Consider the following 24,092-nt stretch of genomic DNA (forward strand, 5'->3'; position numbering starts at 1 on the left):
TCAATTTTGTGGGAATAGAACACATTAAAAATAATATAAGGACAGGGGACAGAACGGGCAAATTATTAAAGAGAGAGGCTTATTGGAATTTTAAGTTGGATACAAAACATCCAAAAGGCATAAACAAAAGATATGACCTAGACTTGTTCATAGAATAGACCTTTCACAAATTTGCCCCCTCTCACTATATACCTATATTCCCTCTGGTCTCAGTAACTAATTTACCATTCATCTGCCAAAGATGAAGATGAGGACTTCGGCCCAGTTGGATGAAGACTTCGGCCCAGTTGGATGAAGACTTCTGCCGCTTCCTTGAGGATGGATGTCGCATCTTCAGAACAGTAAGTCGATCTTCAAGGGGCTAGTGTTAGGTTTTTTTTAAGGGTGTATTGGGTGGGTTTTATTTTTAGGTTAGGGACTTTGGGCCGCAAAAGAGCTAACTGCCATTTTAAGGGCAATGCCCATCAAAATGCCCTTTTCAGGGCAATGGGGAGCTTAGTTTTTTTAGATAGTATTTTATTTGGGGGGGTTGGTTACTTTGGGGCAATGCCCCACAAAAGGCCCCTTTAAGGGCTATTGGTAGTTTAGTTTAGGCTAGGGGTTTATTTTATTTTGGGGGGCTTTTTAATTTTGATAGGGCTATTAGATTATGTGTAATTAGTTTAAATATCTGTAATTTTTTTTATTATTTTCTGTAATTTAGTGGGGTTTTTTTTGTACTTTAGCTAATTTAATTTCATTTAGGTAATTTTATTTAATTTATTTAATTATAGTGTAGTGTTAGGTGTTATTGTAACTTAAGTTAGGTTTTATTTTACAGATACTTTTGTATTTATTTTAGCAAGGATCTACATAGTCAAAACACTTCATCCCTCAGTGTAGCTACGTTTGGGCAGTTCCACCAAATATGGAGGTTGGATCCTACTTGTCTAAAATCTCTCCAACAAACCGGTGAGTGAGTAGAAGCCATTTGTAAGAGTCATAGGGGAGTGTAGTGCCATCTCAGTGTTATTTAGACTAAAAGCTCTAAATAGTTAGCACAGTTTAGTTGTTTTTTTTGTAATTGAAAAGGCCTGTGCCCAAATCTTGTCAGAAATTTTAACTTTCCGATCTTGTTCCCAGGCTTTCAACTGCCAGACATCTCCTGCAACCACATCTTTCATTATTAAGCTGTAATGCCAAGAAAGGGGTTTAATCAGTTTGGAGCCTGTTAGCCTCCAATGTTCCCAATCAGTCTGGTGTCTAAGTCACTTTTTCAAGTATCCCCAGGTAACAAGAAAGTTGTGTAGTCTGATCTGCTCAAATTGAAACCAGTTTGGTGGTAGATGTTTATTAATGCTAAGGGTTCCTATGGGTTTTAACTCATCTTGTAAATATAGCTGGGACACTCGAGTAATATCCCATGTCCTCCAATGTGAAGCATGGGAGTCTGGAAATCCCCTCAATAGTCCCAGTATGGAGTTGATAGGAGATAGATGGGGGACCACCTCAGAACAATGTCTGAGCGACTTCCAGCATTCCAATCTGGTCGCTTGGTACTCAGGAATCAAAGGCAGGTCTCTCAAATAGATCCCTGCTGATAAGGAACATTTTTCTACTCTTTTCCACCCTGAGGTGTCGTCAAGCTTAACCCATCCAGAGATATGTGCAAGGCGCGCAGCCTCATAAAAAGTGAAGATATTTGGGAGGAGGACTCCTCCCTGAGTACACTTTTTTTGTAGTATTTTCTTGGAGATTCTTGTTTTTTTTATTTTGCCAAATACAGTATATCTCATAATTAGGGTGTTTAGTTAATCTAGGAGCTCTCAGGGTAGGTTAATTGGTAGGCAGCGAAAAAGATATAGAATGGTCATTTTGATTGAAGCTATCCGGCCTAACCAGGACACCTCACAAAAGGTCCAGGAGTTCAAGAGTTTTCTAATATCCTGTGTTAGGTGTTGTAGTTTTTGTCTCTTACTGTGAGAATGTTGGGGCCTAGTTGTACTCCCAGATGTCTAATAATCTCCGCTAACCATTTAAATTGGTAACTCTCTTGGAGTATCTCCAACTCAAATTCCGGGATGTGAATTTGCAGAGCCTCTATTTAAGAGATATTAATCTTATAGTAGCTTAAGGCACTAAATTGAGCTATGAGATCAAAGAGCATGGGGAGTGATCCTATGGAGTTAGTTAGGAATAGGGTGATGTTGTCTGCGAAAAGTGCTATTTTTTCACCTAAGTGGCTCAAGGGGACACCTTAAATTTCAGCAAAGCTTCTGATGGCCTGGGCCAAGGGTTCTATAGCTAAGGCAAAAACGAATGGGGAAAGAGGGCAGCCCTGGCAAGTACCATTGGTAATAGGGAGTTCATCTGAACAGAACCCCATCCTTCTGACTCTCACGTGGGGGGAAGGGTACAGTGCCTGTATGGCTGTAACTATTTCATTGGGAAATCCGAATTGGAGTAGCACCTACCATAGATATTCCCATCTGACCCTTTAAACAGCTATTATACTATCAAGGTAATAAGGCATCGACCATTCTCGCGCACAAGCTGAGAGGTAGATGTGTGAATTCCCGTATCCACACATCTCGGCATCCAAGGAAAGGGCAAGTATGGGAACGCTCTGCCTATGTGCCTCTATAAAGATATTTAGCAGCCTTCTGGTGTTATCTGGGCCTTATTGCCCCCATGTGAACCCCACTTGATCAGGGTGCAAAAGTGAAGATATGACGGTTCAGAGCCTATTGGCCCAAAGCATAGAATATAATTTAGCATCAATATTAATAAGAGATATTGTATGATAGCTACTGCATTGAGTGGGGTCTTTATCTGGTTTTGGTATGGTAAGAATCATGGCTTCCAGAAGTTCTCTTCTAAAAGTGCCACACTCCCTAGCCTCCGAGAATGTACTCAACAGCAGAGGTGAGAGGAGTTTGCGAAAAGTTTTGTAGAACAGAGAGGTAAAACCGCCAGGGCCTGGGGCTTTACTATTCTGCAGTTGTTTAATTACTAACTTTAATTCAGCTATAGAAAATGGGGCTAATAGAGATTTCCAGATTTCCTCTGTCAATGTGGGGAGTTGAATTTTCTTTAGGAAGGATCGGATTTTGGCTTTCAGCAGGCTGTCTTCTATTTCAGAATTATGTAAAGTTTGGAGTAATATAACGTGAATGCCGCGCCTTTATCTCTGGGGACAGTGACCAGTTTGCTTAGCTTTTTAGTGGCGTGGATACGGGAATTCACACATCTACCTTGCAGCTTGTGCGTGAGAATGGTCGATGCCTTATTAACTTGACAGTATAATAGCTGTTTAAAGCAAAGGGCAGCTTCTTCATTTTGTTTCTATGTCTTTTATCTGATTACGTAGGGATTCCACTTCTATAGTTAGGGCTGGAGAAGGTTTATTCTTTTGTTTAATTATTTTTTATTAATTTTCAAATTAAAATATCATTTTACAAATAAACTTCAAACAAGTAACATTACAGGTTCAGTCTGTTCAAGAGTCACATTCATTATATATTTGTCTGTATTTTACTCCGAATAACTTTGTCATCGTAATAAACATAATATCTTATCCACAACAGAAAGAAACACTCTTTATATATTATCACCTTCAACGTTGATTTTCTACATGTCAATCCTTCTTACTCTTCTAGTCCCTTCCACATACATAATATATGGTTCCCACATTTCGATGAAGCGGTCCCTAGTATTTAGGAGTTCTGCTGTGGCATTTGACATATTATAGTGGTATTCTATTCTCTTTTCAATATATTCAAAGGTAGGAACATCTATCTTCCAGAACTTCGCTATGCACATACGTGTAACAGTACATATCATGTTAACTAACTTGGAGTGCCTCTTTAGATGCCCTTCTAATGGAAAATGTAGAAGGGCCTGCTCTGGAGAAAGGGCTATATCTGCTTCAAGTATTAAGCTTAAATAGTGTGAGGTGCGATCCCATACTCTCCTGACCTTACTACAATGCCACCACATATGTAGATATGTCCCCGCTTCGTCGCATCCTCTATAGCATTTATGGTGTTCACGGTCCTCGGCTTTAGCCCACCTATTGGGGTAAATGTACCACCTATGTATTACCTTGAGGTAATTTTCTTTTAATGTAGCATTAGAGGAGAATTTAAGACCTCTCTGGATATTTTCTGCCCAGGTTTCAACTGACCAAGATCTACCTAAGTCCTGTTCCCATTTTATCATGCTATTGTTTTTTTTATCCTTCTCTTTGAAAAGTTGATATAGTAAAGTAACTGTACCCCTCTTATATTCTTTAGTTAAGCACAGTGACTCATATATAGTGTTATGTTCTTTCTTTTTGTTTCCTAATATCTTTTGTACCCTGGATTTGAGTTGTAGGTAGTGAAACCAGAGATTTCTATCAGGTTCCCCCAGTTCTTCATATTGTTTAAAAGACAGTATCCTACCATTGACAAGTGTATCTTCTATGCGATATAGGCCTATTTTGCCATTTTCCCTGCATTTGTGAATTTGTTATTGACTTGATGGGTATCAAGGGTGTCGCTTGAGAGCGGTTATTGATAATTGAAAAGGTTCTGTTCAGTTTGTCCCATAGAATATTGGTGTGGTGTATTGCTACATACTGTCGTAGAATTTGAGGTCTGTCTTGTTTGTCTGCCCATAGTAATCTATCTAATCTGCCTATTTCCATGATATCAGATTCTAATTGAACCCATTGTGGAGTCTTTATCGTTCTATGCCATTGGATGGTTTGGGCCATTCTAGCTGCATAATAATAAGATATTAAGTCTGGAAGTCCCCCCCCCCCTGATCAGTGACGTGCAGTGAGGTCAGAGGCAGGTGAGGCACTGGCTAGGATATGCCTTCATTCTTTAGATATCCTTTGTTGAAGAAATAGCAATGTACATGGGTGAGCCAATCACATGAGGTATCTATTGTGCAGCCACCAATCAGCAGCTACTGAGCATATTTAGATATGATTTTCAACAAAGGATATCAAGAGAATGAAGGAAATGAGATATTAGATGTAAATTGGACAGAGGGGGTGGGAGAGACAGGGAGAGAGAGACACAAAGAGAGACAGAGGGGAGAGAGACAGAGAAAGAGACCATGGGGGAGAATGAGACATGTAAGGAGAGAGACAGAGGGGGTGGGAGAGACAGGGAGAGAGAGATGGATAGAGAGAGACAGAGGGGGAGAGGGAGAGAGAGAGAGAGAGAGAGAGAGAGAGAGGGGGAGAGAGAGAGAGAGAGAGAGAGAGAGAGAAAGAGAGACAGAGGGGGAGAGGGAGAGAGACAGAGGGGGAGAGGGAGAGAGACAGAGGGGAAGAGGGAGAGAGACAGAGGGGGAGAGGGAGAGAGACAGAGGGGGAGAGGGAGAGAGACAGAGGGGAGAGGGAGAGGAACAGAGGGGAGAGAGACAGAGAGACAGAGGGGAGAGAGACAGAGGGGAGAGAGACAGAGGGGAGAGAGACAGAGGGGAGAGAGAGACAAATGGGGGAGAGAGAGAGACAGAGGGGAGAGAGAGAGAGACAGAGGGGAGAGAGAGAGACAGAGAGACAGAGGGGAGAGTGAGAGAGACAGAGGGGAGAGAGAGAGAGACAGAGGGGAGAGAGAGAGAGACAGAGGGGAGAGAGAGAGAGAGAGAGGGGAGAGAGAGACAGAGGGGAGAGAAAGAGACAGAGGGGAGAGAGAGAGACAGAGGGGAGAGAGAGAGAGACAGAGGGGAGAGGGAGAGAGACAGAGGGGAGAGGGAGAGAGACAGAGGGGAGAGGGAGAGACAGGAGGAGGAGAGATAGAGATAGAGAGAGAGAGAGAGAGACAGGGGAGAAGGGGGATAGAGACAGGGGAGAAGGGGGATAGAGACAGGGGAGAAGGGGGATAGAGAGACTCACATACACACACACACACACACACATATATATATATATATATATATATATATATATATATATACATACATACATACACACACACACACATAGTGCAAAGGCATGTTAAAAAACAAGGGACAGTAGACTAAATTTTATGAAACCTTGATTCAGGTTAAATATGAAATTACAAGAAAAAAAAAATTCAATTTACTTCTCTCTTGGTATTGTACCTTGAAGAGTAAACCTGGGTAGGCCCTTGCACCAAGGTTTACTCTACAACAAAAGGATACTAAGAAAACATAATAAAAGTTAAGTTGTTTTTGTTTTTTAATTGAGCAGTTTTGATTACTGTACCATAATGTACCATAAATTTCCTTGCAGACACCAAATGATTTAGCAAGTAGACAACAGGTTTCTTAAGTATCTTAATAAAATTAGAACTTTTTTTTTTTTTACAACTTCCCTATATGTTAAAGAGGCTGCTCTTGTGTTTTAAAATACATCTGAAACTGAACTTCACCCACGGTCCCACCTTTCTGGAGAGCTCAGTTTTGGGTAACTGCTCCAGCCTGGCAGAGGCTGTGTTCTGCTTCACCACAGACCATATTTTTAAGGCTGGGCCATGATGTTTTATGCTAAATGAAAATAGTCACAAGTAGACTTTGTCCCCTCAAAATATAAATACATTCAGCTTGTTGGGCCACTGGCAGTAAACATCCTTTTACCATGTAACTTCCTGCTCAAGTAAACAGGCATCTAGATTAAGTAATGCTCAAAATAAATAACTTAATTTACTTAATCTAGATGCCTGTTTACATGGGCAGGAAGTTACATGGTGAAAGGAATGGCTTTAACACTTGGCTGGCTTGCTATATATTAAACGCTAATGATTCTTTAGTCCCATACTAGTGTGCAAAAACTTGCTTAGCACGGAATGCCCTAGGAGAGATGATCCACAAATAAGTGTTGCCGCAGCCAAGCCAACTCCACTCCATCTGATCTCATATACGGATGCGTGACCGGTAATACTATATTCTCTCTCTCTTCTGAATTGTGTTTGGCTGTTTTTATTTATTGCAGGTAAAGGAAAAGTTTTGTCACAAAACTCCTCCTTTACCTGCAATAAATAAAAACATATACAATTCAGAAGAGAAAGAGAATATAGTATTACCGGTCATGCAACCGTATATGAGATCAGGATCAGATCATCATCTATTGCAATTTGTATGGCTGCAGTGTAGATGAACAATGCAGCAGACTCCTGACCGGCCGACTTTAGGGGGAAACTACTAGTAGTAAGTGTATTAGTGTAGTGTTATGTACTTACCATAACCAGTGTGGAGTCTGTGGACTGTGCGACGGACCCGGTGGCTGGCTCAGGGCTGCTGCAGTCACGGTGGAGGGAGACACAAGACCTCGGCTCTCAGTCTCAACCTCTTGTTTCAGTTCTTCAAGACGTTCACTGTGTAGTCCTCCTCAGCTCAGTGAACATCTCAGTAGTCTCCTTTCGTCTGCCGCCTTGATGACGTCATGCCGCATCCCATCTCAGTCTCCCGCCTGCCGCACCAGTATGTCCCACCCCCACTGACTAAGTCACTCACTGTCAGTGAGACTGGGACCGCGGCGCTTATTGGCTGATGGGGCAGACAGGGCTCCAGAGGCTGGTATAGACCAGCCTCCATTGGGAGCAGTATGTGCCGCGAAGAGGACTCAGAGACTTTTGACAGCAGCCACTGGGTGGCAGTCTCCCTCTCCGCCGGCCCATACAAACAAATACAAACATATTGCGCAATGGTAGGGCTCACAGCCTCTGCCTAGTTGCACAATGTGTATGTATTTGATTAGGATTTAAAAACAATAATTATGCAGAGCATGAGCGCAGTGACACACACACACAATGAATCAAACGGGGTGGGGGGGTAGGGGGGTCACCCGAAAATACCCAAAAAATAAATTATAAAAAAACATATTTTTATTTTATTTTTTTATTATTAATTAAATAAGGTGTAACTGTAATTACACAGATAGGACAGGTGAGGCACTGCCTCACCTGCCTCCTATGACAGCACGTAGTTCTGAAATCGGTACATTTATTGGGAGAGAGCGAAATAGATAGAGGATCTTGGGCAGTATCGTCATTTTGATGGACATAATCCTTCCATATAATGAGAGTTTGTATTTGGCCCAGTTGGTCAACAAAGCTTTAACCTGTTTAAATATACCTTTGTAATTTTCTTTCTATAGATTATGCACATTTTGTGAAAGGAAAATACCCAGATACTTGATAGATGTCTTTGCCCAAGAGAAGGTAAAATTCTCCAGTATTTTTTTCATGTGATTAGGTAGATGAATATCCAAGGCCTCGCATTTACCTTCATTCACTTTGTATCCTGATAATGAACCGAACTTACCTATCTCTGAGTATATTACTGGGAGGGAAAGTAGGGGCTTAGTGACTGCGAGGATGACATCATCCACAAACAGTGATATTCTGTATTCATTTTCACCTACTTTGATTCCTGTTATATTGGGGTTGTCTCTAATTTTCTGTGCTAGTGGTTCAATACATAATGCAAACAACAACGGTGATAGTGGGCAGCCCTGTCTGGTCCCATTCCTGATCTTGATTTGCTTCGATTGATATCCCGAGAGTCTGATAAATGCATCCGGCGTAGAGTACAACTTTTTTAACCCCATATAAAATGGACCCTTGATTCCTACCTTATTTAGGACTGCTAGCATGTAATACCAATTGATCCTGTCAAATGGCTTCTCCGCATCCAGAGTAAGGAGCAGAGAAGGCATTCCTTTATTTGTTGCTAAATTTATCAAGTCTATGATCTTTCTTACATTATCTGGGGCTTCTCTTTGAGCTATGAATCCCACTTGGTCAGTATTTATTAAATTTGTGATGGGGGTAGCCAATCGATTTGCCAAAATTTTGGTGAAAAGTTTGAGGTCCTGATTTATTAGTGAAATTGGCCTATAATTTTGACAATATTGTTTGCATTTCCCCGGTTTTGGGATAATTGTCACCCTCGCAGTCAATATATGTTGTGGTATGTCTGTGCCTTGCAAAATATTATTAAAAATAGTTACTAAATGTGGTACCACCGATTTTTGAAGATCTTTATAAAAAGAGCCTGGGAACCCGTCCGGGCCCGGGGCTTTATTTCTCTTTAATCCTTTAATGGCTTGGTTTATCTCCTGAATTGTTATAGGTGCATTAAGCAGATCTAGATCCTCTTGGGGGATTTTTTTTAGTGAGCTACTGTCCAGCAACCTATCTAATTCTTTTTGTTTATCTACTACAATATTGGGTTGTGGCAGGTTATAGAGTGAGTTGTAATAGTTGGCAAATTCATTAGCTATCTGCAGGGGATCATTGGTTACTGATCCATTTGTTAATTGTATTTGTGGGATGGTGGAGGCTCTGGTCATATCTTTTAATTTATTTGCTAATAATTTGTCAGGTTTATTACCATATGTGTAGTATCTTGTATCGACTGCTTTGAAGGAGGAGATTGCCTCTTTATCAAGCATTAGGTTAAGTTCCTCACTTTTCTTTTTTAATAATTTAGTTAGACCTCCCTTGGAATTTCTCATTATTTGTTTTCGAATCATGGAAATCTCCTTCCTCAATTTTTCTAATGTGGAGTTATATTGTTTTTTAACTTTAGAGGATTCCGCTATAATCAAACCCCTAATGGAAGCCTTCAGAGCACTCCAAATGATGTTTGGATTAGCTGTGGAACCCTCAATCATTCTCATGAATTCATCGATGTGCTTCTCAATTTGTTGTTTAAAGACTTCATTTTGAAGTACTTTGGGGTGTAGGGTCCAGGATCTTATTCTGCCTGGATTTAACACTCCTTCTAGATCTAATGTCATCATGTCATGGTCTGACCATACGCAGCTGCTTATAGTAGCCTCTGTAACTAGAGGGAGTATGATTTGACTTATTAAAATTAAGTCGATTCTAGAGCGTGTGCCATGTACTGATGAATAGTAGGTGTATTCTTTGGCTCCTCTATTGACTTCTCTCCAGCTGTCTAGTAAGTTGTGGTCTAATAATAAATCTCTTAAGATTTGCTGGTCTGGGGTCTGTCTTCTATTCTTTTGTGGGTCCGTTGATGTCCTGTCTAATTTATCGTCTAAAGTCATATTAAAGTCGCCCCCCATGATTATTTTGTGTCTCTTCCAGGATATTAGCAGCTTACTTATTTTGGTGAAAAATGGCCCTTGGTGATCATTAGGAGCATAAATGTTCACTAACAGAATTGGTGTATTGTGTATCAATCCCCTTACTATGAGGTATCTCCCCTCCTTATCAGTGATTATTTCTTCCTCCTTAAAGTTAAGAGAGGCATGTTGTCAGCCGTTTAGGAATCAGTCCGGGGTTTAACCCAACTGTTAGCGTGAAAAGTAAAACACACGCTAACACACTGAGAAATAACCAGGACGTGACCCACTCAGGAAACAAATAAGATAGGTTACAGAAAATAATAACTGTTCCTTTATGCTGGATAGCCACAAAAGTGTTAGCGTTCCTTTTAGTAGCTTTGAATCAAACAAATGATAAAAATTATCTTTAGCAACTTGTAGAAGTAAACGTCCCTTTAAGCAGGTTTGTAACATATAAAAGATAATGTTCTCTGCAAGCAGCTTGTAAAAGTAAATGTCCCTTTAAGCAGGCTTGCAATAAACAAAAAGACAAAGTTCTTTTTTGCAGCTTGTAAAAGTAAATGTCCCTTTAAGCAGGCTTGCAACAAACAAAAAGACAAAGTTCTCTTTTGCAGCTTGTAAAAGTAAATGTCCCTTTAAGTAGGCTTGCAATAAACAAATACACAAAGTTCTCTTTTGCAGCTTGTAAAAGTAAATGTCCTTTGGGCAGGTTTGCAACAAACAAAATAAAAAGCTACTTTAGGCAAAGCAGTAACAGAACATAAGACTGAAGCTGACTCAGACAGGCAAAGGAAATTATATCCAAGAGTTAGATTGAGGGACAAGGCAAAAGCAAGGTTGCTAAGCAACGTGACGTCATTCATACTGAGAAGATCTGGGAGCCGCAGCGACAAGGCGATGACCGGAAGGATCATGACAGCACCCCCCTCCTCAAGGACCCCTCCGGGGGACAGGACCAGGCCTAGCAGGATGAGACTTGTGGAAGGCCTTTATTAAGGTAGGAGCATTTACTTGATGAGCCGGCTCCCAGGATCGTTCTGTGACTGGATAACCTTTCCAATGAATGAGATAATACAATTTCTTGCCACGGAGTTTGGAATCCAGAATGTGGCTGACCTCAAACTCAGGGTGTCCATGAACAAAAAGAGGTGGAGGCTTGGAAAGAGGTTTAGAATACCTGTTAGACAACATAGGTTTTAGAAGAGAAACGTGGAATACCGGATGGACTTTGAGAGTCTTGGGTAAAGCCACCCGGTAAGCAGTGGAACACACTTGACCCAGTATTCGGAAAGGACCCACGTATCGTGGTCCCAGTTTGGTAGATGGTTGTTTCAGGCAAAGATAACGAGAAGAAATCCAAACTTTATCACCAGGACGATACTTGGGAGCCTTCTTACGTCGAAGATCTGAAAAGAATTTGTAATGTTTAGAAGCTACAGAAAGGATATGATGTATTCTCCGCCAATGACGAGTTAACCTTCGGGCAGAAAGATCAGAAGCAGGATTTTCTGTGGAAGAAGTATGCAAAGGAAATGTTCTGGGTTGATATCCGTAGGCCGCATGAAAAGGAGAGGTCTGAAGGGAGGAATTATATCGGGCGTTATGAGCCAATTCAGCTAATGGAAGGTAAGAAGTCCAGTTAGAGTGAAAATGATCCACATAATGTCTAAGATATGTTTCAAGACACTGGTTTACCCTTTTGGTCTGGCCGTTAGATTGTGGATGATGTGAAGTAGACAGAGAAATTGTTGTTCCAAAGTGTTTACAAAGTGATCTCCAAAATCGGGAAACAAACTGTACCCCTCTATCTGAAACAATATCCAGAGGAAATCCATGTATTCTCACAATATGCAAAATAAAAAGTTCAGAAAGTCTTTTGGCAGACGGTAACCCGGATAAGGGAACAAAATGAGCAGTCTTAGTGAACCTGTCGACCACCATCCAAATAGTGTTGTTTCCAGCTGAAAGAGGAAGGTCGGTAATAAAGTCCATGGATACATGAGTCCAAGGCTGATGAGGTATGGGCAACGGTTGAAGCAACCCTGAAGGAAGTTGACGAGGAGTCTTGTTCATGGCACATTGTGTGCATACTGAAACATAATCTTTAACATCTTGAGGGAGAGTGGGCCACCAGACATGTTGTTTGAGATTTCGAGCGGTGTTACTGATGCCAGGATGTCCAGAAAGGGGACTATCATGAGCCCAAAATAGGATCTTGGAACGAAGGCGTTCAGGAACAAAGAGTAGACCTTCAGGAGGTTTACAGGACAAAGGAAGATTCCTTTGAGCAGACTGTAAATCTTGTAACCAGGAAGTTGTTAACTGGGCAATGACTTCATGAGGTTGAAGAATGGTACCAGACTCAGGAATTGGGGTATCTTGAAATTGTCTGGAAAGGGCGTCTGCTTTAATATTTTTAGAACCGGGTATATAGGACAAATTGTAGTGAAACCGGGAGAAGAATAAAGACCAGCGTGCTTGCCTGGAATTTAATCGTTTGGCCGTTTGGAGATAAAGAAGGTTTTTATGATCAGTGAGTATGGTAAACGGCAAAGAGGTACCCTCCAGCCAATGCCTCCATTCGTCCAAGGCCATTTTAATGGCAAGCAACTCTTTATTGCCTACGTCATAGTTAAATTCAGAAGGAGTGAATTTTTTAGAGAAGAATCCAACAGGATGAATCTTTCCAGTATCAGGTATTCGTTCGGAAAGAACAGCTCCAGCAGCAACAGAGGAAGCATCAACTTCCAGGATGAACTGAAAATCTGGATTTGGGTGACGGAGAATAGGTGCAGAAGAAAAAGCTTCTTTGAGAGACTCAAAAGCCACAATAGCCTCAGGAGGCCATTTTTTACAATTTTGCCCCTTTCTAGTGAGAGAAGTAAGGGGAAAAGTAATTGTAGCAAAATCTTTGATGAACTTCCTGTAATAGTTGGCGAAGCCCAGAAAACGTTGCAGAGCCTTCAGAGAATCAGGTCTAGGCCAATCCAAAATGGCAGAAAGTTTAGTAGGATCCATTTCAAATCCAGATGCAGATATCACATAACCCAGAAAGGGTATGGATTTTTGATGGAATGAACATTTCTCCAGCTTAGCAAACAGATGGTAATCTCTTAAACATTGAAGTACTTTCCTGACGTGGTGCACATGATCTTGGTGGTTTTGAGAAAAAAATCAGGATATCGTCAAGGTATATGATGACAAAGATATTCAAAAAATCACGAAAAATCTCGTTCACAAAATGTTGAAAAACCGCAGGAGCATTGCATAGCCCAAAAGGCATGACCAGATACTCGTAATGCCCAAATCGAGTGTTAAAAGCAGTCTTCCATTCATCTCCCTTGCGTATACGGATAAGATTATAAGCACCACGTAGATCTAGTTTAGTAAATATGGTGGATCCCTGAAGATAAGTAAAAAGTTCAGGAATAAGGGGTAGAGGATAACTGTTCTTGATGGTAATTTGATTTAGTCCTCTGTAATCAATACAGGGTCGTAGTCCGCCATCCTTCTTTCCTACAAAAAAGAAACCAGCCCCTACAGGAGAAGAGGAGGGTCGAATAAATCCTCTAGCCAGATTGACTTTAATATATTCTTCCAAAGCCACGTTTTCAGGTCTAGAAAGTTGATATGTCTTGCCTCGAGGGTAGGTAGCCCCAGGAAGGAGATCAATGGGGCAATCGAAAGGACGGTGAGGAGGAAGACGTTCAGCTTCCTTCTTGGAGAAAACATCCACAAAGTCATGATAAGGCATAGGTAGAGAGTCCGGAGTTTCAATTGTGAGAGCGATAGTGAGTGGTAGCTTAGTGATCTTTTGAAGACATTTAGTCTGGCATGTTGATCCCCAGGAAGTGAGTTCGCCAAAAGTCCAAGAAAAAGTAGGATTATGTACTTGGAGCCATGGAAGTCCAAAGATAATGGGAAATTGAGGAGTAGGAATGACGTCAAAACAAATTGTCTCAGAATGAAGTATTCCAACAGTGAGAAGTAAAGGTTTAGTAGCAAACTGAATGTATCCGGAACCCAAAGGATCTCCACTAACCGTAGAGACAGAAATAGAATACTCTTTCTTTAGTAAGGGTATAGTGTGAGTAGAGACGAATGTGGAGTCAATGAACACTCCTCCAGCACCAGAGTCGATAAGAGCTTGGGTATGAATCTTACTATGTCCAATTTGAAGGGTTTCTGGAACAAAGAGTTTCTTGTATAGGGAATGGCTACTCTTTTGGCTTAACTCAGTTCCCTGGACTAGAGTTAAGCCCTGGCTTTTACTGGCCTGGTAGGACAATCCCTTAATAAATGCCCTTTAAGGCCACAGTACAAACACAGGCCAAGAGAACGTCTTCTCAAGCGTTCAGTCTCTGTTAATTTTATACTTCCCACTTCCATAGGTTCAGCCTGATCAGGAGTAGGAGAGACAGGAGTGACTGGAGTAGAAAAACGAGGAGCCAAACGAAAAGGAGTTCGAGTTGATGACCTCTGTGTTCTGTCCCTTTCTTGTTGGCGTTCACGAAATCTGGCGTCGAGACTGATACAAAGATTTATTAAAGCTTCCAAGGATTCTGGAAGTTCCCGATACACCAATTCATCCTTGAGACGCTCAGAAAGTCCTTTACGAAAAGCGGCTCTAAGTACTCCCTGATTCCAAGTAGTTTCAGAGGCAAGGGTGCGGAACTCAATAGCGTATTGAGAAACTGGTTGACTATCTTGTCGTAAATCCAAGAGAGTAGCTTCAGCAGTGGAAGATCTTCCAGGTTTATCAAATACATTTGAAAACACAGAGAGGAATGCATCTACATCCAAAAGTATAGGATCATTCTTTTCTAGCAAAGGTGATACCCAAGCCAAAGCTTTTCCTTTCATTAAGGAAATAAGGAATGTGATTCTAGAAGAGGGAGTAGCAAAAAGAGTAGGGCTATTTCGGAAATGGAGACGGCACTGATTCAGAAAACCCCTACAATCTTCAGGATTCCCATAATACTTATCCGGAAGAGGTATCCTGGGACTCAGTTGTACTTGAGACTGGTTGTTTGGAATCGAAGGAGGTAATGCCTCATTAGGATTAGGATTGGGAGGTGTAGGAGCAACCAAACTTTGTAATAAAGCGGTTATTTGATCAAGCTTAGTGTCCAGGGATTGCAAGTGGGTAGCATGAGATCCCAATAGTTGTCCCTGGTGAGCCACGGCCATGGATAATTCAGTGGGGTCCATTTATGGCCCGTTTGTAATGTCAGCCGTTTAGGAATCAGTCCGGGGTTTAACCCAACTGTTAGCGTGAAAAGTAAAACACACGCTAAGACACTGAGAAATAACCAGGACGTGACCCACTCAGGAAACAAATAAGATAGGTTACAAAAAATAATAACTGTTCCTTTACGCTGGATAGCCACAAAAGTGTTAGCGTTCCTTTTAGTAGCTTTGAATCAAACAAATGATAAAAATTCTCTTTAGCAACTTGTAGAAGTAAACGTCCCTTTAAGCAGTTTTGTAACATATAAAAGATAATGTTCTCTGTAAGCAGCTTGTAAAAGTAAATGTCCCTTTAAGCAGGCTTGCAATAAACAAAAAGACAAAGTTCTTTTTTGCAGCTTGTAAAAGTAAATGTCCCTTTAAGCAGGCTTGCAACAAACAAAAAGACAAAGTTCTCTTTTGCAGCTTGTAAAAGTAAATGTCCCTTTAAGTAGGCTTGCAATAAACAAATACACAAAGATCTCTTTTGCAGCTTGTAAAAGTAAATGTCCTTTGGGCAGGTTTGCAACAAACAAAATAAAAAGCTACTTTAGGCAAAGCAGTAACAGAACATAAGACTGAAGCTGACTCAGACAGGCAAAGGAAATTATATCCAAGAGTTAGATTGAGGGACAAGGCAAAGGCAAGGTCAGGCAGGCAGCAGTCGGTATCCAGACATCAGTAGAAGGGATAAGGCATAAGCAAGGTCAGGCAGAAAGCAGTCGGTATCCAGACATCAGTAGAAGGGATAAGGGGGATAAGGCATAAGCAAGGTCAGGCAGGCAATAGTCGGTACACAAGTATCAGAAAACAGATTTCAGGGAAAGTACTCACAAAGCCAGAGAAATCCAACAAACGGGCCCCGAGTAAGATCTCCCGCCGTGGTTTAAAGGCAGGAGCGGCGACGTCATCAGAGGGGTGTGTCAGAGGACGTGTCACGTTGCTAAGCAACGTGACGTCATTCATACTGAGAAGATCTGGGAGCCGCGGCGACACAGCGATGACCGGAAGGATCATGACACATGTAGGAGTATAGAAACACCACATTTTTTCTTATTATTGATAGCATGATATTTAATAGGGAAAAGTCTATCCCAAAATTTGGGTGTCGTGGTGGAGGTGAAGTGGGTCTCCTGAATCATCACTATGTTAGCTTTCTGAGCTTTATACTCTATAATGGTTTTCTTTCTTTTTATATTGGAATTAAGGCCCCTGGCATTATGTGAGATTATCTTAATCTGCATGGTAACTTTTTTATTTTTAAGCTTAATAACATCTAGGAAACCTTGGTACCTGTAGCCTATACGGGCCGGAGATGTGGGACCTTTGCACATTGGGAGGATACCTTCATATTTGGAGTTTCTTAATGAACCTGTTTTTCATGACTGTTGTGCCTGAACCTTTAGAACTGAACAATAAAACATAAAACAGTTAAATATAACATTCAAACTGGGTGCCACAAACTGCACCTGCAAAATTTTTGACCTTCTGGTCAGTATTCAACTCTGGAATAGTATTGTTATAACTTTCATATTTTCTATAATCTGACATTATACCTTGAGGGAGAAAACATACCAGCAAAAAGAGAATGAAGGATAGAGATCGGTATGAAAAGTAAGAGAAAAAGAAAAGAAGAAGAGAGGGACAATACAATTTTCCATTACAACTCGTGTACTAATGTATCTTTCCATTATACCTTATATCCAGTCCAGCTGTGTGAGGTAAAGTTCGAACTCTTATGGATCTTCTCACCCTAGTTCCATAAGGATGTAATCAGATATTATAAATTGAGGGAGAAAACATACCAGCAAAAGGAGAATGAAGGATAGAGGTAAGTAGAGAAAGTAAGAGAAAAAGGAAAAAAGAAAGGAGAGAGAGACAAGACACTTTTCAATTACCATTCGTGGACTAATGTCTCCTTCAATTATACCTTATACCAAGTCCAACTCTGTGAGGTAAAGTTCGTACTCTTAATAATCTTCTCACCCTAACTCCATAAGGATGTCTTCTTCAATGGACAGGAGGATTCTCCTCGTTGTTGGAGTTCTGGTCTTCATTGGAGGGTGTAGTTGGTCTTGATTTTTTTGGGTTACCTTTTTTAGTGACCATAGACCATTCTCTCTGGGGTGATCTTCTCGCTGTCTGCTGTGTGGTCTGCGTTGTGGGTTCTTCCATTGTTATATCCAGTTTGTTCAGTGTCATTTGTCCCTCCTCTAGTGATGAGCAAGAATACAAGGTATTCTGGTGAGTAAAGATCAACTTGAAGGGAAAGTTCCAGCGGTACCTTATCTTCTCTTTGTTAAGTGCTTCTACAATTGGTTTCATTTCACGTCTTTTTCTCAGTGTTATGGGAGATAGATCCGTATATATTTGGCTATTGTGTCCCTCATAGGTGATCAACTTAGCTTGTCTTGCTGCCTGCAAAATCATCTCATTGACATGATAATAATGTAGTTTAACTATAATGTCTCTGGTTTTGGATTGGGAGGGTCTGGTGAGGGTTCTGTGGATTCTATCGAATAGCAGCATGTTGATTTCTGTATCTGGAATTAGTTGGTGGAATATTTCCGTAACATCCGCTTGGAGATTTTTGTAATCTTCTGGGAGGTTTCTGATTCTCAGGTTTGATCTTCTAGATCTGTTTTCTAAGTCTTCCACCTGCTCTTCAAGCTTTTTGATATATATAGCATGGTCTAACAGGGTGTGTTTGATTTGGGGAATCTCTTCCGTGATATCATCAATTTTGTTTTCCAATTCTGTTGTCCTTCCTCCTATTTCTCTTATGTCCTTTTTGAGGTCATGTATTGCTGTTTTCAACTCTTCATGGAAGAAGGATTTGATCTGGGTTAACAGTTCATTGTTTGGAATATCTTTTCCTATTTGGCTATCCTCTTCTGTTGATTCTACTTCAGTAGGTAGCTTTGTTGGAGAGGCAGCTTTATCTATGAGTTTAAGTTTAAGCTGCGACTTAGATAAGCAGTCCTTTACTGTTTGGTTCCTGCTCTTCATCTTGGAGTGTGACCTCTTTCAGAAAATATGTTATAGAGTTAATCTGAGTTACAGATATATTGAAAACACGACCCCTGTATTTTCCTTTGCTCACCTCGCCTCCCTTACCTCCTCCATCCATTTTACAAAAACATAAGTTAGTTGCTGGGCAGCATTTTAACAGATTATAACTTCATTGTCTCTTTAAGACTACTCCAGGTTGAATTTGTATAAGCTTAATCAAACATTGCAGAGTTTAAATCTTTTTCTAAAGTGCTGTAGGTATTTTTTAGTATCCCAGGGCCTTACGTTCTAGTGTCCACGTGACAGCTTTTACCACAGATATTCTCGCTAAAAGTGTCCCACTCTCGCCCTGATGAGGTGCAGAGTCAGGTTAGTGAGATGTGAGATGTTATCTGCTGTGGCAAACTTAGAACTACTTAAGTTAAGAGCCCTGAATCTGTTATTAGTGACTTCTCATGCTCATTGCCTAGTTAGGCATATGGTTAGTCAGTCTGCAGCTTTTAGATGTGTTACAAACTGCTATTTGTAACTGGCCCTTTAAATGAAAAATTGTCCTGCTTCCATGGATCGTGGAGAAGCCTATTTGCCAGCCTCCTTCCTCATGACTATGGCCCCTGGAAGATTGTGCCCCTGAGAACATATTAACTTTTATTGGGTGTGTATGGCCCTTTACGAACCGTCTGGGGACATATTGTGACTTTGGTGAACAATGCCCCTTTAAGACTATGTCCCCAGACCTGTAAAATAGCTTGTCCCTGGCTTTCTCCCACTTGGTTCAGTGAATAGGACTTGCTGAACCAAGTGCCACACAGGCAGAGTGTTCCACAGAGGGGGAGCACTATTGCAAAGGCATTGGTTTTCATTGTGTGCCATTAAGAGTTAATTTTGTTCAATTCTAAATACAAGTTTGCTGGGATCAGCTCTAATTAAGTTTAGTGATAAATTTTCCCATTGTCTAATCAGACTGCTAGTGATAAGGTGGACTGCATTGTTTTATTGTGTGTAATGTTATCTGCTGAAGTAATGTTGTGGCCTGTCAAAGGGAGTGTCTCTCTATCTAAATGTGTGATTGGGGATTTTATGCCTCCCCCTGAGAGTGTCTTTTTTTGCATGTAACCTCAATAAAAAGCAGGCTGTGTGTTCCAGCACATCAGACCTATTCTGTCCCTCTAACTTGCAGCTTTGACTCATGTTTGTAGGGGCCAGCTATAATCACTACAGGGATTGCTATGCTCTATATACTCCCTTAGCTACTGAGCTCCTGTAAGAGCTCTTGTTCCTGGGTTCACCTACTGGAGCCTGGTCGTAGGTCCAGGGCGCAGAGCAGAAGGCGAGATACCAGCCCAGCAGCGGTGGTTCGTAGAGTCTGCGTTACTTATGGTGGCTACGCAGCAGTTAGAGTGACTACGGTGCTGCTGCTCCTTTGGTGAGCGCTAGGAGCATCCTTTTCCATGGTCCAACTTCCAGCCAGCCTGGAGGCAACCGTAACATTTGGCGGCAGCAGTGGGATCGCGTCCTAGCGCAAGGAGCAGCACCCCAACAGCACTGGTATCGTAGGAGAGTTATTGAGGGCAACGCTAGCCACTGCGCAGCGTCCCTACCTACAGCAGCATGGAGCTGACAAGATACTGGTCAGAACCCTGTGAAGAGCACCTCAACCGGATCCGTCGCTATGAGGGCGCGGATTTCGTTCCAGAGGTAAAGAGGCGGCTAGTCCGATATGGTCCAGACCCTGCGCAGGAGGTAGTCAGTCGCATCATCCAGGAATTGGATACGGAGAACAAAGCGGCACGAGCCTTTGAGCGCCAACTGTGGAGTTTGAGGGTATGGACACCTGGTCTCCAGCGAGAAAGTGAGTTACAGGGAGCGGAGAGCAACGACCTCCCTCCCCAGTGGCAGCCGGAGTTACAGGGAGAGGAGAGCAGCGACCTCCCTCCCCAGTGGCAGTATACCTTACAGAGGGAAGAGACAACCAGTCTCCTTCCCCAACCAGAGATACCAGAGGCAGCAGGCCTCATAGACTGGTCCTGGGAGGACCCCCAGCAGGCAGGTGGAGATGGGACCGCAGTCTCTCTACTGGCCCTACAGGGATGCTGGGCTGGCAGCCCAGATCCCCAGCGACAGACCCAGCTACATGGAGGGGAGAGCATCGACCTCCCTCCCCAGCTGGAGTGTGCCTTCCAGGGAGAGGAGACAACCGGTCTCTCTCCCCAGCCGTAGCATGTTCCACAGGGAGCGGAGAGCATCGACCTCCCTTCCCAATGGCCGCCGGAGTATCAGGAGGAGGAGGTAAGCCAATCTCCCCCTCCCCAGCTAACTCCTAACTTGGGCACAGGGTTAACAGTGGAGATGTTAACCCCCACTGACCCCCAAGTTCCCTTTGCCACTGGGCAGGACTATGCCCCAATTCCCCCAGCAGAAGAGCTGGCATCAGGACAGAGCGCTGCTGGCCTCTGCCCTACAGATCCCCTTGTTACAGGACTGGCCTGCAAACCCCTCACCCCAGCAGAAGCGCTGGCACCAGGGCAGAGTGCCGCTGGCCTCTGCCCCCCAAGTACCATCAGCTATTTGCCCAGCTGCGCCAGGAAGGTCGAGGATGCTACACTTTCATCCTACAACCTGGAACCTACAGGCCAGTACTACGTATTGTGGGGGGGCTACTTTGCTGCTAACGTTTATTTGTGGATGGGTTGCAAGACTAACTTAGGCACTGACCAACAGAAGGTCAGGTGCCTGGTTAGTCTCCCTCCAAAAGGGGAGATATGTTACAAACTGCTATTTGTAACTGGCCCTTTAAATGAAAAATTGCCCTGCTTCCATGGATCGTGGAGAAGCCAATTTGCCAGCCTCCTTCCTCATGACTATGGCCCCTGGAAGATTGTGCCCCTGAGAACATATTAACTTTTATTGGGTGTGTATGGCCCTTTAAGAACCATCTGGGGACATATTGTGACTTTGGTGAACAATGCCCCTTTAAGACTATGTCCCCAGACCTGTAAAACAGCTTGTCCCTGGCTTTCTCCCACTTGGTTCAGTGAATGGGACTTGCTGAACCAAGTGCCACACAGGCAGAGTGTTCCACAGAGGGGGAGCACTATTGCAAAGGCATTGGTTTTCATTGTGTGCCATTAAGAGTTAATTTTGTTCAATTCTAAATACAAGTTTGCTGGGATCAGCTCTAATTAAGTTTAGTGATAAACTTTCCCATTGTCTAATCAGACTGCTAGTGATAAGGTGTACTGCATTGTTTTATTGTGTGTAATGTTATCTGCTGAAGTAATGTTGTGGCCTGTCAAAGGGAGTGTCTCTCTATCTAAATGTGTGATTGGGGATTTTATGCCTCCCCCTGAGAGTGTCTTTTTTTTGCATGTAACCTCAATAAAAAGCAGGCTGTGTGTTCCAGCACATCAGACCTATTCTGTCCCTCTAACTTGCAGCTTTGACTCATGTTTGTAGGGGCCAGCTATAATCACTACAGGGATTGCTATTCTCTATATACTCCCTTAGCTACTGAGCTCCTGTAAGAGCTCTTGTTCCTGGGTTCACCTACTGGAGCCTGGTCGTAGGTCCAGGGCGCAGAGCAGACGGCGAGATACCAGCCCAGCAGCGGTGGTTCGTAGAGTCTGCATTACTTATGGTGGCTACGCAGCAGTTAGAGTGACTACGGTGCTGCTGTTCCTTTGGTGAGCACTAGGAGCATCCTTTTCTACGGTCCAACTTCCAGCCAGCCTGGAGGCAACCGTAACAAGATGTTATATGCTTTGGGAACTTCCCCCAATATCTTCTCTTTATATTGTAGAAAATGAGCCAGTTTATAATGCACACTCACTCTCAATGTAAAATTTTGTGAAAGATTGATATATTGAGTGGATGTACAGTTCAGTCTTAATAGTGATGATGTATCAGAGAAAAGAAAAAAGAAATGGCGATTTTCCCGCCACTCACCCTTATGTTGTTGGTCCCTGATGTAGTCTCCAGAGCATATATGTGATTTCCAGGAGCTCTTTTCACCTTCTTTTTGTCTGATCTTCTCAGTCTTCACTTCCCAGCAATGACTCCTGAGGCCTCCCCCACCTCCTGTGATGAAAAACCTTCCGGTAAGCTGCTCACCTTTAAAAGCTTAATTTTGGCTTGCTGCATCTAAGCCAAGGGTCAGATCTGTGTAGACTGATAGGTCGGATGGTTAGGAGTTTATATATGATGAATTTGGCGCTTTGCTGTTCTGTCTCCGGTCCGGGGTAGACCGCATCCCCAGCCTTTCCTGATTTTGGCCTGGTCCTGAAAATCGGATCACTCGAAAATGGCTTAAAAACTCCTGAAATTTGTCCTGCTGCCTCTCAGTAGTATTTGGAAGCACACAGGACCAAATGTACACTGCTATTAGGGTCCAAAGAACTTTGAAAACACTTAATTTTATTCTCTTAGCCCAGAGCTCCGGCTAAATGCTTCCTTCCTGCTTGCTGGCTAGCTCCGCCCCTCGAGAAGGTTTATTTTTATTGAGATTTTCTTTATTTTTTAGCTTGGCAACTAGAGGCCCTAAGGGAGCTCCTCTTAGTTTTTAATGGAGGTCTGTTTCTGAATACAGACTCCTCTAATGTAAGCTTTCAATGCCTCCCATATTGTCTGGTTTGGAATCATTGGGTCCGAATTATGTGTCAGAAATTCCTGAATGGAAGTTTGCATTAGGGATTTGAATTCTGGGTCTGACCATAAATAGCATGGGAGCTTCCAGCCTGGGCAAGATGAGGTATATGAGTTAGAGTCCAATAAGAAAGTGAGAATGTGAGTGCATCGTGATCTGACAAAGAGCAGGTCTTAATTTTGGCGTCTTTGATATTATTTAGGGTCCACGCATCAGTAAAAATGTAATCTAGTCTTGAGTAAGAGCCGTGTGGTCTGGAATTTTTTTTTATAATCTCTGGTACAGGGGTGACATACCTTCCAGAAGTCTTACAGGTTGTGTTGTTTAATATGATCCCGGAATTTATTTGCAGTGTTAACAGAGTAAGTATCTACCATTTTGTTATGACCAACTCTCTTGTCTAAGGTAGGGTCCCAAATCATGTCAAAGTCTCCCACTATAAGCAGTATTCCAGTCTTGAGTCGTTCAATATTGTGCAATAGTGTTTTGAGAAAGCTGGGTTTGTTTTGCTTAGGGGCATGTAGGTTAACCATAGTATATATCTGTCCGTTGAGTTTGCATATTAGGAAAAGAAATCTACCCTCAGTTTTTCAAAGCTAATCTGAATGAGAATAGCTACCCCTCTAGATGTATCTGTGTATGGAGCGGACACATAGTGTGGAGATCTAAGTAAGGGTGTCGAGGTAACCATCCAGTGGGTCTCTTGGACAAATACCATTTTTGCATGAATAGCTTGCATGTAGTTACTTAATAGGCTGCGTTTTGTGGAGGAATTAGGCCCTTGCAATTCAAGGACACAAATGTGAGAGTATTCGGTCTGCCTTGCATGTTTGATAGGAAGAAGAAAAAAAGGGGGTGGGGAGGGAAAGAAGGTACCTCCTACCGGGGTATGCCGTTTACCATGAAATACTGTACCTTGTAGAATGTGCAATTTGAGATTACTGCGTCTATGTTTAGGAATGTTTTCTAGAAGAGATCAAACAAGAACTTATTTGAAAAGGAATAAATTAAAACACTCTTAAAATAAGCAGCTAATAACTGTCAGTGTAATAGAAACCATGTGGATATGTCAGTGTGGCCAATGTATAGCTAACACTCGGTTAGATTACAAGTTTTGCGTTACAGTGTGGTATGGCTATACCGCTTAAATAATTGACCATTGCGCATGGATTT

This window comes from Bombina bombina, chromosome 6, assembly GCF_027579735.1.
Source record: "Bombina bombina isolate aBomBom1 chromosome 6, aBomBom1.pri, whole genome shotgun sequence".
NCBI lineage: Eukaryota > Metazoa > Chordata > Amphibia > Anura > Bombinatoridae > Bombina > Bombina bombina.